Below are 15,183 nucleotides of genomic sequence, written 5' to 3'. Positions count from 1 at the left end.
TAATGAAGACAGCCGCGCGATCAGCTGAGCTGTCACTGAGGTTACCCGCGGCCACCGCTGGATCCAGTGACAGCGGGTAACCTCACTGACAGCAGCTGATCGAGCGGCTGTCTTCATTACCTGCGTGGAGGTGACCGGAGCGGCTGTGTCTGCTGCAGCTCCGGTCACCTCCATGCAGCAGCGCTAGATGCGACGCTGGACCATCCTGGATTACGCCGGACAAGGAGGGCTTTTTGGGGCTGATTAAAGTGGTGAACCAGGGAATGTGTGTGTGTTTTTTATTTCCAATAAAGGATTTTTCGGGTGTGTGTGTTTATTTACTGTAATTTACAGATTAATCATGGAGGGTGTCTCATAGACGCCTGGCATGATTAATCTAGGACTTATTGGCAGCTATGGGCTGCCAATAACTCCTTATTACCCCGATTTGCCAACGCACCAGGGCAAATCGGGAAGAGCCGGGTACAGTCCCAGAACTGTCGCATATAATGTATGCGGCAATTCTGGGCGGCTGTTGGCTGATATTGTTAGGCTGGGGGGCTCCCCATAACGTGGAGCTCCCCATCCTGAGAATACCAGCCTTCAGCCGTATGGCTTTATCTGGCTGGTTTTAAAATTGGGGGGGACCGCACGCCGTTTTTTTTAATTATTTAATTATTTATTTCAATACACAGTATAGACACGCCCACCGGCTGCTGTGATTGGGTGCAGTGTGACACCTGTCACTCAGCGTGGGGGGCGTGTCTCACTGTAACCAATCACAGGCGCCGGTGGGCGGGGTAAGCAGGGAATACGAGATTGTTTAATGGGCGGCCGGCTTTTTCAAAACAGTAAAAGCCGCCGGAGCAGTGTGAATGCCGTGCAGCGCTGCGCTGGAGATCGGGGATTGGTGAGTATATGAGAGAGGGGGTAAGAGGGATAGACTGACATGGACAGAGAGTGAGGGACAGAGATAGTGACGGACTGACAGAGATTAGTGCATGACAGACATTGTGAGGCGCTTCAGAACGCAGCTTTTCAGCTGCGCTCTGAAGCGGACCTTTTTTAAGCTGCGGTGCAGAGCGCACACCTGCGCACATAGCCTCAGACATCAAAATCGTATGAGGGATGTCACACGTTACAATTGACTAGTTTCGTACTACCAAACGTCCAATGTATGAGGAATAAACGACGTGTACGCGATCACCGTATTTTCGCTCAATATCGATCGCATGTAGGTTTCACACGCAAACACGTCACGAACGATGCCGGATGTGCGTCACTTACAACTTGACCCCGACGACGGATTGAAAGATCTATTGAAGTGTGTAAAGCAGGCTTTAGTCTCAGTAGACTCTGCGCTCCTTGGGGACTGCGGGGAAGAACTTATTAATGTTCCCTTGATGGTAACTAATATGTACTTTAATAATTGTAATGTCCTCATAGGTCCATAGTGTCATCTCCCTGTAGTCACAGAGGTGGATAATAAACAATAAAAGCCTTTCCACTCTCTTTTCAATTATCCTATCATTATACCATCTACCAGCACGGAAGGCTCAGGCTGGAGAATATGTCATTACAATATTCTTTAGTCTCCAGAAGAATTTATATCCTGATACAAGTGTGGAATTAGCAAAGAAAGATTCTAGAATTTAAGAGGATTTTTCATTTGATCTGGGGCTTTACTGTGGAGAGGGGTAATGCAAATTAATACAGGAGTTCAAGTGTGTAAAGACTAGAACATCTGAAAATTATAGATGATCAGTTATTAGAAAATCAGTTGGTCTCAACCTAGCCACTTATTAGCTAGATCTGTTGACAGTCTTTTTTTTTTTGCCCTGAAAAATGGGCTAGGCCTTATTTTAAAAGTAGGGGTTATTTTTGGGGAAACATGGGTTGGCAGCTGTGCTCCACTGCTTCCAATTGGCACACACATCAGACTGCGCGCGCACACACAGTACCATATTGCTTCCGGCTGGCAGGGGGACCTGAGAAGCAGTGCAGTGGAGCGCGAGGACCTGCGGTGGAACGCATCGATGCATTCCACTGAAGGTCCTTGGGTTCCATTGTGTCCCAGGTCCCCAGAGCAGTACGGTATCACTGGATGTGTGTGTGCGTTCCAACGCAGGTCCTCACGTTCAGGGTCTGGTTAGTATGATTGCAGAGTCTTCTCTCTTCTTTCTTTTGGGGCTGTCTGCTTTCTATAATGAAGTGTCCTGCTGTATTCTTTCAAAAAGGTCCGTGGAGCCTCTGTTAGGAGTCTCGACACAGAAAATAGCCAGATATCCCTCCGGGAAGGACCTAGCCAAGGAGTGGCTCTTTTTAGGAGACCACCATAACCACCATATTAAGTGGCCTTTTTAGTCAATATCCAGCTCTTGACAAGTTTAAAGATATGACAAGGGAAATACCAAGTCCAGGTATCCATCCACAGACAGCTGTTTCGGGGTATTGCCCCTCATCAGTGTGGAGTAGGATTCTGGCTAGGTGGGAGCAATGGTTAGTAGACCAACAAGACAAAACAATCACTGATCTCGGGGAGACCAGCCAGAGAAAACACTGCCGGTAGCCAGTAAGGATGCTCAACACAGTGAAATCCTAGGTGCATTGCCCCCTGGGAAGTATACAAAACAAAAAGGTCCATGGAGCCTCTGTTAGGAGTCTCGACACAGAAAATAGCCAGATATTTTCTGTGTCGAGACTCCTAACAGAGGCTTCATGGACCTTTTTGATTTGCATACTTCCCAGGGGGCAATGCACCTAGGATTTCACTGTGTTGAGCGCCCTCACTGGCTGCCGGCAATGTTTTCTGGCTGGTCTCCCCGAGATCAGTGATTGTTTTGTCCTGCTGTATTCTTTAACTTTCTATTTTATTTGCAATGACACTTCATTATTGAACCGTGAATAGGGCTTATTTTCGGGGTAGGGCTAATATTTAAGTCTTATGCCAAAAATTCCTGCTAGGGCTTATTTTTGGGGAACTACTGTAATACATCCCCCATCACAGCACTTATAGGAGTTCACATCAGGTTTTCTCAGACTCCTGAACGGTAAGTTTCAAAGATGAGCAATTAGATCTACGTTGCCTTTATCTGGTGACGATGATCCCTGACCCAATATGACCAGGAGTCATCTCAGACCACTTACTACACATCATAAGGATAAGTGCTATTTTACTACCATTTCATTGATTTGGTGTACTTAATCCTATTAGGGACAGAGTAGGGAGATCTAGGAGGGATAGCCATCAAGCGGGGGTGCCTTCGCCTTCACTAGGGTGCCAACCTTCACGGCTAGGCAAGGTACAGCCTACTCAATAGGGCTGAGTAGGAATCTGTTCCCAATTCCCTGCTGTGTACATCAGACATTGTATTTGTTCTAGGATTTCTTTATCCAGGTAGGGTGTCACACTGACTTGGAGTTCGTCTTTGGGGTAATTTATTTTAATTGGATACTAATAAATTTGATGTCTTTAAGGGGCAACTATATAATCTGTGAATCCGGAATTGGACTAACCTTGCAGGTAAAGCACAGTAGAATATTTCTGAACATATACAGTTAGTTAGGATCATACGCTTGCATCAGGTGGTACACGCAGCGCCTTCTGTGCTATGGGCTGACCTTCACCAAAATATTTCACGTAGAAAGCTGGAGGAGAATCTCAGGGGTCCCTTAACCTCTTGTTGTATGAGGGGCAGATTTCTCTAATGTCTATGAATGAATGTAATTATAGCTACTGTTTTAGAGAAATTCTATGCAAGCGAAATGCCTGCAACAACGCAAGGATCCATCCCGTGAATGCCATGTATACAATCCCATACATCTCTGACCTAACCTGAACTGCCATATATCCTCCAAGTACTTACGACTCTTCTAAGCCTCCTTGGGGCTGATCTCCCTTCTCTCACGCACAGTTCTCGCAGTCTCAGTCTTCACCCCTCCCACCCTGGTGTGGGCTACGGAGGCCTCGCTGCTCCCAAACTTTTCCAACAATCCATCTGATTAATACAAAGTGCTGAAGGCAGGGGGCGGCATTATTAGGATAGGATTGACTAGATACCGTAATATCATGGAATGTTATATACAAGAATATCCATAATATCATGGAATGTTATATACAGGAATATCCGTAATATCATGGAATGTTATATACAAGAATATCCATAATATCATGGAATGTTATATACAGGAATATCCATAATATCATGGAATGTTATATGCAGCAATATCCGTAATATCATGGAATGTTATATACAAGAATATCCATAATATCATGGAATGTTATATACAGGAATATCTGTAATATCATGGAATGTTATATGCAGGAATATCTGTAATATCATGAAATGTTATATACAGGAATATCCGTAATATCATGAAATGCAGTCTAATGTGATATTCACAGCAACTGAGAGCAGAGGAGTGATCAAATTCTTGTTTCTGCAAAGAAAGTCCACAAAGGATATTCATGGTGATATGTCACAGACATTGGGGAATCAATGCCCTTCATATTTGACAGTTAAAAACTGGGTTGCCAAATTTAAAACGGGCCACATCAGCACAAATGATGAGGAACGTCCTGGATGACTGAGAGTGGTTGTTGTTCCGGAGATCGTCGATGCTGTGCACAACCTCATACTGGAGAATCGACGAATTTCAACTAAAGCAATAGCAGACATCATGGGGATTTCCCTTGAACGTGTTTATGTCATCATTAGTGTTGAGCGGACCCGAACTGTAAAGGTCCGGATCCGCGCGGTTTCAGGGTCCGATCCGGGTCCGACATGGACCCGGTTATCCGGCTGCACGATCCGGGTTCAGTATTTTTTTTTTCTCCCTCTCCCTCCCCGTCTCCCTCCCCCTCCCCCTCTCTCTCTCGTCCCCGGATCCGCTCCCCACTGACTTACATTGGTCCGGATTCCGGATCGGATCCGGACTTCTTTCACAACCCGCGACGGATCCGCCGGACCCGGATTATGACCAATCTGCTCAGCTCTAGTCATTATCCATGAACATTTGTTCATGAGGAAGCGATCTGCAAAGTGGGTCCCCAAATGTTTGACAACAGATGAGAGAAGCATGTGAGTGAAAACTTCCCGATCCATTTGTCAGCGTTTCCAGACTGATAAGAACTTCCTGGATCGACTGGTCACCATGGATGAGACCTTAATTTATTTGTATGACCCTGAAAAGAAGCTGCAGTCAAAAGAGTGGAAGCACAGTGGTTCTCCTCGTCCAAAGAAGTTCAGGGTGGAAAAACCAGCCACTAAGGTGATGGCGTCTGTGTTCTGGGATATGGAGGGCGTGCTGCTAGTGGACTACCTTCAAAAGGGTTCCACCATCAATGCAAGGTATTACACTGAACTTTTGAGCCAATTGAAGGCAGCTCTGAAGGCCAAAAGGCGCGGCAAGCTGTCCAAAGGAATCCTGTTCCTGCAAGACAACGCTTCCGCTCACACTACACAAGCGAACACGGCAAAACTGGGAGAGCTGGGCTTCCAGCTGGTTGACCACCCACCTTATTCACTTAATCTAGCTCCCTCCAACTATCATCTGTTTCCAAACCTGAAGAAAAACCTCAAGGGTACCAAATTTCACACCATTTCTGATGTCATGGCTGCTACGGATGCCTGGTTTGAGGCACAGCCAAAATCCTTCCTTTTGCTAGGCTTACAGAACTTGGAATACCGATGTAAGAAGTGTGTTGTCATCAGTGGAGAGTATGTGTAATAAATGTAAAGTTTCATCATCCTATCTCGTTTCTTTTTGGGTAAAGCCAAAGACTTATCAGCAGCCCCTCGTAGCACAGGTCTTGTCTTTGTCCTTTGTTACAGATGTGGGTCTCTGTGAGCGTTGAGTGGCCATGAACGCAAGACGTTCTTCAATGATTTACAGGGGGCCCATTAATTCCAAAGCAGGTGGAATAGCGCATTTTGATAAACTGTTGGGCTACAAAGTGCCCATATATTGTTCTTGTCTATGTCCACCTGTGGTCAGACGCTTCCGATTCATTAAAGGGAGCCTGTCACCAGGTTTTGTTTTCTAAACTAAAAATAGCACCTTACGCCGCTCCTGTGCTGCATTCTATAAAGCTGCACGTTACTCCCCCCCCCGTAGACCCACAAATACCTTTATAAAATCTCCCGCCCTGTATGTAAATTGTCCGGTCTGGTCCGATGGGCATCCTAATCTGCGCCTCTTGTCACTCCTTTCACTCTCCTCCTGTGCCTCAGAAGCCATCCACGTAGTGTGGGCAAAATGTCAATTTTTATGGCTCGCGCAGGCCTTGTTGCAAGCTGAACTGAAAACATAACTCGCAGGTTCGCGCAGGCGTACCTATCTGCTCAGGCGAGAGATTTTGCCAGGCAATGTGGATGACGTCACCCGTTTCATCCATATCGCTGGGCAAAATCCTACACCTGCGCAGAGGACTCACTGGTTTGCGCAGGTGCACCTATGTTTTCGGCTCTGCCTGCAACAGGGCCTGCACGAGACGCGAATATGGACATTTTGCCCATCTACGTAGATAGCGTCCGAGGCATCATGCATATCAATCAGCACAGGAGGAGGGTGAAATAAGGGACCGGAGGCGCTGATTAAGACGCCCATCCTCAAGGACAATTTACATACAGGGTGGGAGATTTTATAAAGGTAATTGTGGGGTCTACAGGGGGGTCAGGGGGTAACGTGCACCTTTATAGAATGCAGCACAGGAGCTGCTTAAGGTGCTAGTTTTAGTTTAGAAGGCCAAAATCTGGTGACAGGTTCCCTTTAAGAGGCGCACGCCTCTCAATCACACATGCGCATCTGAACAGGGTCATGTACCTCGCCACAAACCTACTCCAGTTAGGGGTCACATATGACTTTTTTATTTTATTTTTTGTTTCCAAGAACTAACATATTGTTTTGTCACAAAGTGCAAATATGTTAAAAGGGATATTCCCACCAAAGACATTTCTTTACAGAATATGGCATAAAGGTGTGATGGATGATGCAGGTTTTACCTGTTGGACCCGCAGCTACAGAAGAGGAGACAATAGAGCTGCCGAGTGAGGAGGCTGCTGCATCAATGCGGAGACTGAATGGACGGGGGACTGCATATGTGGAGTCTATTCAAATCACTGCTATGGAAGTTACAGAAATACCGTATTTTTGGGATTAGAAGACGCACTTTTCCTCCCAAATTTTTGGGAAAAAATTAGGGGTGCGTCTTATAATCTGAATGTAGCTTACCAGGGGGTGGAGAATGAGTGCTGTGCTGGCTGCGTGGAGTAGGGCGATGCTGCAGGCTGTACAGCGGGTGTCCCAGATGCTCTGTTGGCGGTGCGGGCTTCATAAAATGGTGCTCAGAGTCGGCGCATGTGCAGATGGAGCTCTCGACTCCAGATCTCATCTGCATACGCGCTGCCTCCGGCCCATTGATCTCCCAACAACGGACGTAAGGAAAACGATGTCCGGAGTTGGCACGTGCGCAGATCGAGATTTCGACTCCGGATCTCCACTGCGCACGCACTGTCATCGGCCCATTGATCTCCCAACAACGGATGTAAGGAAAACGGTGCCCGGAGACAGCGCGTGCGCAGAAGAGATCTCAGCTTGTCATTGAGCCGATAACTCAATCAGTGCACGTACCGACTCCGAGGGCCATCTCTTTAAAGTCTGCATTGCCGACAGAGCATCTGGGACACACGCCACACCGCCCTACTCCACCAACGCCCCTGTCTCCTGTGACCCCGCTCCACCACCGCTGACGTCCCCCCATTGTAAAAACACTACCAGATTATAAAATGAACATCATTTTTTTTTCTCTAAATTTGGGGTGCGTCTTAGACAACAAAAAATACGGTACATTTTTTGGGCCAACTGCCAATCAAATGTATCACCTCTACATTCATTTATCACCTGGATGTGCTGGACAGTGACTGCCTCATGAGGGAAGTCGGGGGCTCCCTGTTTTACACATAGCGGATGGGTGCTAGAGGCGAGACCCTCCTCTATTTCATACTGCAGCACTCAGCCTTCTCCATCAGTGCCATGAACAGCAATAGGACTGGCGGCTCAAATCCAGAAGCGTCACTATTAAAATTAGAGATATTGAGCCTCCATGATATCGTAGAGAATTCCGGGGTTGAAGTTTTAGTCTCCAAAATCCCTTTCAAAACTCTTGAAAAACTAGTAGTTTTCTCTTCAAAAACTCAGCACGACGACTCCCTATAGCCTCATTCAAACTCCCCTTTTTTTTCACGCACAAGAAAAACGGACAGATTTCTTTTCAGTCCAAGTGCCATCAATTTTTTTCATTTTATTCTTTTCCTATCCAGTAATCTGAAAATCTGACCACACTCGGATGGTATGAGAGCGGGGCCTGATTTTTTTTCACAGACCCACAGATTTGTATTGCTGATTTTGATCTAATACTTGGATTAAATTCGGACATGTCTTTGCAATTGTGCATGGACTACTCAATCTGTGGAAAATCACGGACATGTGAATGACCCCATTCTCTATTGTTTGGTACCATTGCTATCCATAAAAAACACTGATAGCACTTGTATGCAAAAAACAGATGTCTGAATGAGGCTTAAGGCTGGACTCACTAGCGTATGATATCGGGTGCAATATGCTAATGACCCTCTGCTGCGAGTGTGAGCCGAGTGTCATTATACTGTGATCCGATCTTGCAATCGGATCACAGATGCGGAGGAGAAGGCGGGAGTGATCTCCCTATCTCCTACATTGTCAGCCTGTGTGTATATCGCACTGCACTTGGATGTCATCCAAGTGCAGTCCAATGTTTCGCTCACACCCGTAGACTTGTATGGGTGCGAGTGATCCGAGACTCGCAGACAATCGCAGCATGCTGCCATTTTTTCCTAATTCCATTTAAGGTTGAGGAAACACTCGCAGATCTGAGCTGCACCTTTGTCTTACATGTGGCTCAGTGCAATGCGAGATTTTCTCACTGCTCTCGTGCGAGTCATACGCCAGTGTCACTCTAGCCTAAGGCCAAGTTCCTACAATGAGTATTTGCTGTGTATTTTTGTTGTGCAGAAAACATAGTGTATTACAGCACCAACAAAGTGAATGGGATTTATAGACCTCTCACCCCTGCTGTATTTTTTGGGGTTTCCTTACCCTGCATAGACTGACTTGGTGCAATTTCTAAAACTGCAGCATGTCAGATTCTTTTGTGCTAAATTTGGATTTTATTTGCAGGTTTCCCCCTATATTTAATGGGATCAGGAGAATCCACAGATAATAATACTCTGCTTATTTGTTTTAGCACCTAAGAACACATGTAATCCACACATGACTATCAGTAAACTTTTAACAAAGGTAAAAAAATACAACGTTTCCAAAACAAAGCTGCTTTATTAAAAGCATGAAAAACCCCAAAAAAGACAAAGTGGGTTGCAGCTGAAAAAGCAAGCTAAAAATGCAAGTAAAAACTCACTAAAAAAACACAATTAAAATTAGATAATTGGTATAGAAAATCGGCAACATCAAAAATACACAAAATATTCAGCATGGGAACTTGGCCTAATAGTGTTCTTAATGGGAACCTGTCACCAGATTTGGTGGCTATAAGATGCATCCACCACCACTGAGCTCTTATATACAGTGTTCCAGAATGCTGTATATAAGAGTCCAGGCCGCTGTGTATAACAAAAAAAATACTTTTATAACACTCATCCGATGGGTGTCACTGATCTCCAGTCCGGCGCCTCCTCTCTGCTGTGATCTCTGTCCACCTTCTACCCAGCCGAGTATGGATGACATGTCCTATGTCATCCACACTAGCCAACATTGAGGTCCTGCGCATGCGCACTTTAATCTTCCCTACTCAGGGCAGATCAAAGTACTGTAGTGCATAGGCACAAGGAAAGATCAAAAACCACCCATACATGAGTGCTACAATATTTTGATCTGCCTTGAGGAGGGAAGATTAAAATGCGCCTGCGCAGGACTGCAATGCCGGCCAGTGTGCATGACGTAGGAGGCGTCATCTATACTGAGCTGGGTAGAAGGAGGATGGAGATCGCAGCAGAGAGGAAGTGCCGGTTCAGAGAGCAGCAACACCCATCAGACCGGACCGCCCCCTAGGCGAGTATAATAAAGGTGTTTTTTTACGTTCTACAGAGCGGCCTGGGCTCTTATACACAGTATTCTGGAATGCTGTATATAAGAGCTCACTGGTGGTGGCTGCAGATTATAAGAGACAAATCTGGTGACAGGTTCCCTTTAAGAATCAAAATAGGTATTTTAACTGATAACCTTGGATTAGAAAAGGAGTAAACTGCAGAGGACAATGGAAGCAGAATCCCAGCACCGATGTTCCCTGCAATGTAGTAATAAGTCATAGCATCAAGTCAACGTATAAAGATATAAGCAAAAAACTCCGCACCTCCCATCAAAATAGCACTAAGGGTGGTGTCACACACAGCGACAACGACAACGACGTCGCTGCTACGTCACTATTTTCTGTGTCGTTGCAGCGACGTCCCATCGCAGTGTGTGACATCCAGCAACGACCTGGCCCCTGCTGTGAGGTCGCCGCTCGTTGCTGAATGTCCAGCTTCATTTTTTGGTCGTTGCTCTCCCGCTGTGACGCACACATCGCTGTGTGTGACAGCGAGAGAGCAACGAAATGAAGCGAGCAGGGAGCAGGAGCCGGCATCTGGCAGCTGCGGTAAGCTGTAACCAGGGTAAACATCGGGTAACCAAGGAAAGACCTTTCCCTGGTTACCCGATATTTACCTTCGTTACCAGCGTCCGCCGCTCTCGCTGCCAGTGCCGGCTCCTGCTCTCTGCACATGTAGCTGCAGTACACATCGGGTAAATAACCCGATGTGTACTGTAGCTAGGAGAGCAGGGAGCCAGCGCTAAGTGGTGTGCGCGGCTCCCTGCTCTCTGCACATGTAGCAGAGTACACATCGGGTAATTAACCCGATGTTTACTGTAGCTAGGAGAGCAGGGAGCCAGCGCTAAGCAGTGTGCGCGGCTCCCTGCTCTCTGCACATGTAGCTGCACTACACATCGGGTAATTAACCCGATGCTTACTGTAGGTAGGAGTGCAGGGAGCCAGCGCTAAGCGGTGTGCGCGGCTCCCTGCTCTCTGCACATGTAGCACAGCAACGCGTGTAGTTATGATCGCTGCTGCTTCTGCTGTGTTTGACAGCTAAGCAGCGATCATAACAGCGACTTACAAGGTCGCTGTTACGTCACAGAAAATGGTGACGTAACAGTGACGTTGTTGTCGCTGTCGCTATGTGTGAACCCAGCTTAAGGCCTGTTTCACACGTCAGTTAAAAACACATATGTCCCTCCGTGCTCCGTGATTGCACATGGAGATATACTCACCTGTCCCTGCTCCTGCTGTCCGTGGTGCTGAAGTCTTCCTCGATGCAGCATCCAGCTGCTTCCGGGTCAACTGTGTCTGCATAAATGAATATGCATGCCAGAAATTGGCTGGGCAGAAAGCAGCAGCCAACAGAGGCAGATCACAGCGTTGCTGGAGAAGGGGAGTTTAAAATGCTTTCCATTTTCAGTGTCCGTGTTTTACTGGTACGTGTTTCATGGACCAAGCAATAGTGGGGTCCGTGGGACATCAGTGACGCCAGAAAAAAACAGACACATCTCCGTGCGGAGCACACGGATACGCCACATGGAAAAATCACTGGTGTGTGAGCAGACCCATTGATAATAATGGGTCTATGTATGTCCGTGATTCTGGTACGTATAATAACTAGCACATACGTACCAGAATCACGGACGTGTGAAAGAGGCCTAAGGCTGTGTGGTCTAAGGGGAAAACGTTTCTCCTTGCGGAGACTGACAATCTGGCTGCCAGTGAGAAGTCTTAGCTGAAATGCTCCTCTGGGAAATACGCAAATTGTCTGTTCAGGGAGGAAGGAGACGAACTCTATTTCCACCTATTGGAAGCAGCAATCCTAAAAGTCAAAAGTGACTCTCCAACGAGCCTTGTCATATGACTTAGGATTTATCCAGATCATAATTAGTCAGTCTCCTCAAGGAGAAAAGCTATCCCCTTAGACCCCATTATAGCTTCTCATACAGCCAGATCAGATCTCATACTTTGCACTGACGAGAGGCAATCGCCCTAAGGCCTGCGACACACATCCGTGCTGCCGGCACGTGTTTGTCATTTTTTGCACGTACCGGCGGCACGGAGACACGTTAACCAATGCTACCCTATTGTAGCAGGCACACAAACGTAAAACCACACGGAACGTGTGTCCGTGGGCGTTTGTACGTGTGTGCGTTTTTCAAAGCGCTGACATGTCAGTGATTTCTCCCGCAGCACGGGTGTCACACGGCCCGCACCCGTACCACACGGGTCTAGTGTGGATGCGGTCTCGTGTGACACGCGCCGGAGAAAACACACATGTCAGTGAAAAAAAAAAAAAAACATTAACTCACCTTCTCCAGCCCTCCTGCCTCTGCTGCTGCTGCCTCTTGCTGCCGACCGCCGCTCATTATTCTCATTGAATATTCACTTCACTGCGGCCGGAAGCAGCAGCAGCGGGGAGTCGGGAGGGCTGGAGACCGAGGATCAGCACCACGGACAGCAGCGCGGACAGCAGGAAGGACCAGGTGAGTATAATAATTACCGGTTCTACGTGTGCTATCGCGGATAGCACACGTAGAACACACGTGTCACGCACGTACCAGAGACACGTACTTACCTGCACGCAACACGCAGGGAAAATACGTGTCTCTTGGCACGTGCGTGAATTTCACGTGAGTGTGGCAGAGGCCTAAAACATAGTGTCTGCAAATTGAGGTTATGATCTGGCATAAATCCTAAAGGGGGCTTTACACGCTGCGACATCGCTAATGCGGAGTCGTTGGGGTCACGGAATTTGTGACGCACATCCGGCCGCATTAGCGATGTTGCTGCGTGTGACACCGATGAGCGATTTTGCATCGTTGCAAAAACGTGCAAAATCGCTCATCGGTGACATGGGGGTCCATTCTCGATTATCGTTACTGCAGCAGTAACGATGTAGTTCGTCGCTCCTGCGGCAGCCCACATCGCTACGTGTGACGCCGCAGGAACGAGGAACCTCTCATTACCTGCCTCCCGGCCGCTATGAGGAAGGAAGGAGGTGGGCGGGATGTTCCGGCCACTCATCTCCGCCCCTCCGCTTCTATTGGGCGGCCGCTCAGTGACGTCGCTGTTACGCCGCACGGACCGCCCCCTTAGAAAGGAGGCGGTTCGCCGGTCACAGCGACGTCGCCGGGCAGGTAAGTATGTGTGACGGGTCTGCGCGATGTTGTGCAGCACAGGCAGCGATTTGCCCGTGTCGCACAACAGATGGGGGCGGGTACCCACGCTAGCGATATCGGGACCGATATCGCAGCGTGTAAAGTAGCCTTAAGTTATATGACAAGGCTCGTTAAAGGGCCACTTTTGACTTTTAGGATTGCTACCGCCAATAGATGGAACTAGAGTTCATTTACTTCCTCCCTGAACAGACAATATGAATAAGGGTGTGTGCGCATGCAGAGTATTGGGTTGCAGAAATTTCTGCACCAAATCTGCATCTTCTGGCAGAAAATTGCTGCGTTTTTTCCATGCACTTTTTGCAAGCATTTGGGGTGGAAAAATGCTGCAAAAACACTGAAAGAATTGACATGCTGCAGTTTATTTTTTGCTGCAAATCTGCAAAGGAAAAAAAACAGCTTGTGCACAGGAACTTCAGAATTTGCTGGCATAAGGATTTGCATGCAGTTTTGGGACAAAATCACACTAAAAAAAGTCGATTAAAAATGCACTGTCAGTACATAGTCTTAGTTGCCCTAATATGAAAAGGACTGTACAGTTAAAGGGAACCCGTCACCACTTTTTCGGCCTATAAGCTGCAGCCACCACCACCGGGCTCTTATATACAGTGTATACACATATATATATATATATATATATATATATATATATATATATATATATATATATATATATTATATATTATATATATATATATATATATATATATATACTGTATATATACATTCTAACATGTTGTATATAAGAGCCCAGGCTGGGGGATATAACATAAAAAACACTTTATAATACTTACATAACGGTCGCGCTGTGGGTCTTATGGGCTTCTCCGTTGCCAGCGTCTCTTTTTTCGGCCATCTTCGTCCTCTTTCTGATGCCTGGGTGCATGACGAGTCCTACGTCATACACACTCGCCGCTCCTGCGCAGGTGAACCGCCCTGCGCTCGGCTGCAGCCGAGCCGCTCGGATCCGGGGGTTGTCGGTGGGTGGCTCGAGCGCCTCCGGACCCGGGGTCACTTTGCTCTGAAAGGGGCTGGCGCTTTGAAGGGGTTAGGGTTATGGCCAGGGCCGTGGTTTTGTTTAAGTTTGTGACGCCACCCACGAGTCGTGGTGAATGTGGACACCACCACTGCTGTTTACTAGGCACCCGAGGGAGATGTTGCGCAGCAAAGGTGTTAACCCCTCCATGGGTAGGGGTGATGGCCCCGGGACCCGATTGGTATGGTATGTCGGTGCTTGGCGGTGCAGGGCGGTGCGCGGCCCTAGGGCACAGTTGTACTCACTATGATAGATACACAAGAGTCTCTGGTAAACCAAGATGATGGTGGTCGGTGCCCGCAGCCGGCTGCATCTGGTCCCCCACTCGGGTTGGTGGTCTCCGCCTTTCTCCTGCACCTTGTACTGTAGCTCTCGGCTGACTGTGCTTCAGCAACGGGAGCCCGCTCCCCGGCGTTGTGTATGTCGGGAGAGCCCGTGTGCCCGCAGACGCTGGCCCGTGGGATCTCCATGCCTGTGCGGTGGCTTTCTATCCCCCTCGGTGGGCTGTTGTCTTCAGTCAGGACTTGGGTGGGAAAGGACCTAAAGTCCAAACCTCAATGAGTTAATTAACGGGGTCCGTTAGTTTCGGGACCTCGTTTCAGGGTCTGAGTACCCCCCTGTGTGCTCCGGTTTCCGAGTCTGTTCCCTGGGTCGGTACCGGCGGGCCACTACCCTGTCTCGGTCCACCACGGTTCCACTGAGCCGTCTTCCCGGCTCCTGCAGGCTGAGGCCACCGTCTCCCTCCTACCCAGACACCTGTCGTTAGACTGCGGCAGACCTGGGCACAGGCCTGCCTCTGCACTTGAACCTCACTCCTTGAACTCCACAACTAATCTCCTCCTCTCCTCAAACTAATCTCA

General features: G+C 47.8%; 1 protein-coding gene across 6 annotated transcripts in view; it reads right to left on the bottom strand.

Annotated features, from left to right (window-relative positions):
• Positions 1–15,183, bottom strand: part of ACOT7 (acyl-CoA thioesterase 7) — a 342,748-nt gene that overhangs the window by 266,517 nt on the left and 61,048 nt on the right. Inside the window, exon 1 of one of the 6 annotated variants that reach the window (XM_075328836.1) lies at positions 3,846–3,913. The exons of 4 other annotated variants lie outside the window; for them this stretch is intronic. The gene's annotated coding sequence lies outside the window, so the exon portion shown is untranslated. Of the gene's footprint in view, positions 1–3,845; positions 3,914–15,183 lie in introns of those variants that run through there. One more of the 6 variants, XM_075328841.1, reaches the window with a different exon arrangement.

Source organism: Anomaloglossus baeobatrachus, chromosome 11 (genome assembly GCF_048569485.1).
Source record: "Anomaloglossus baeobatrachus isolate aAnoBae1 chromosome 11, aAnoBae1.hap1, whole genome shotgun sequence".
Lineage (NCBI taxonomy): Eukaryota > Metazoa > Chordata > Amphibia > Anura > Aromobatidae > Anomaloglossus > Anomaloglossus baeobatrachus.
The sequence above is the reverse complement of the archived record's forward strand: the minus strand, read 5'-3'. Positions and strand labels throughout refer to the sequence as shown.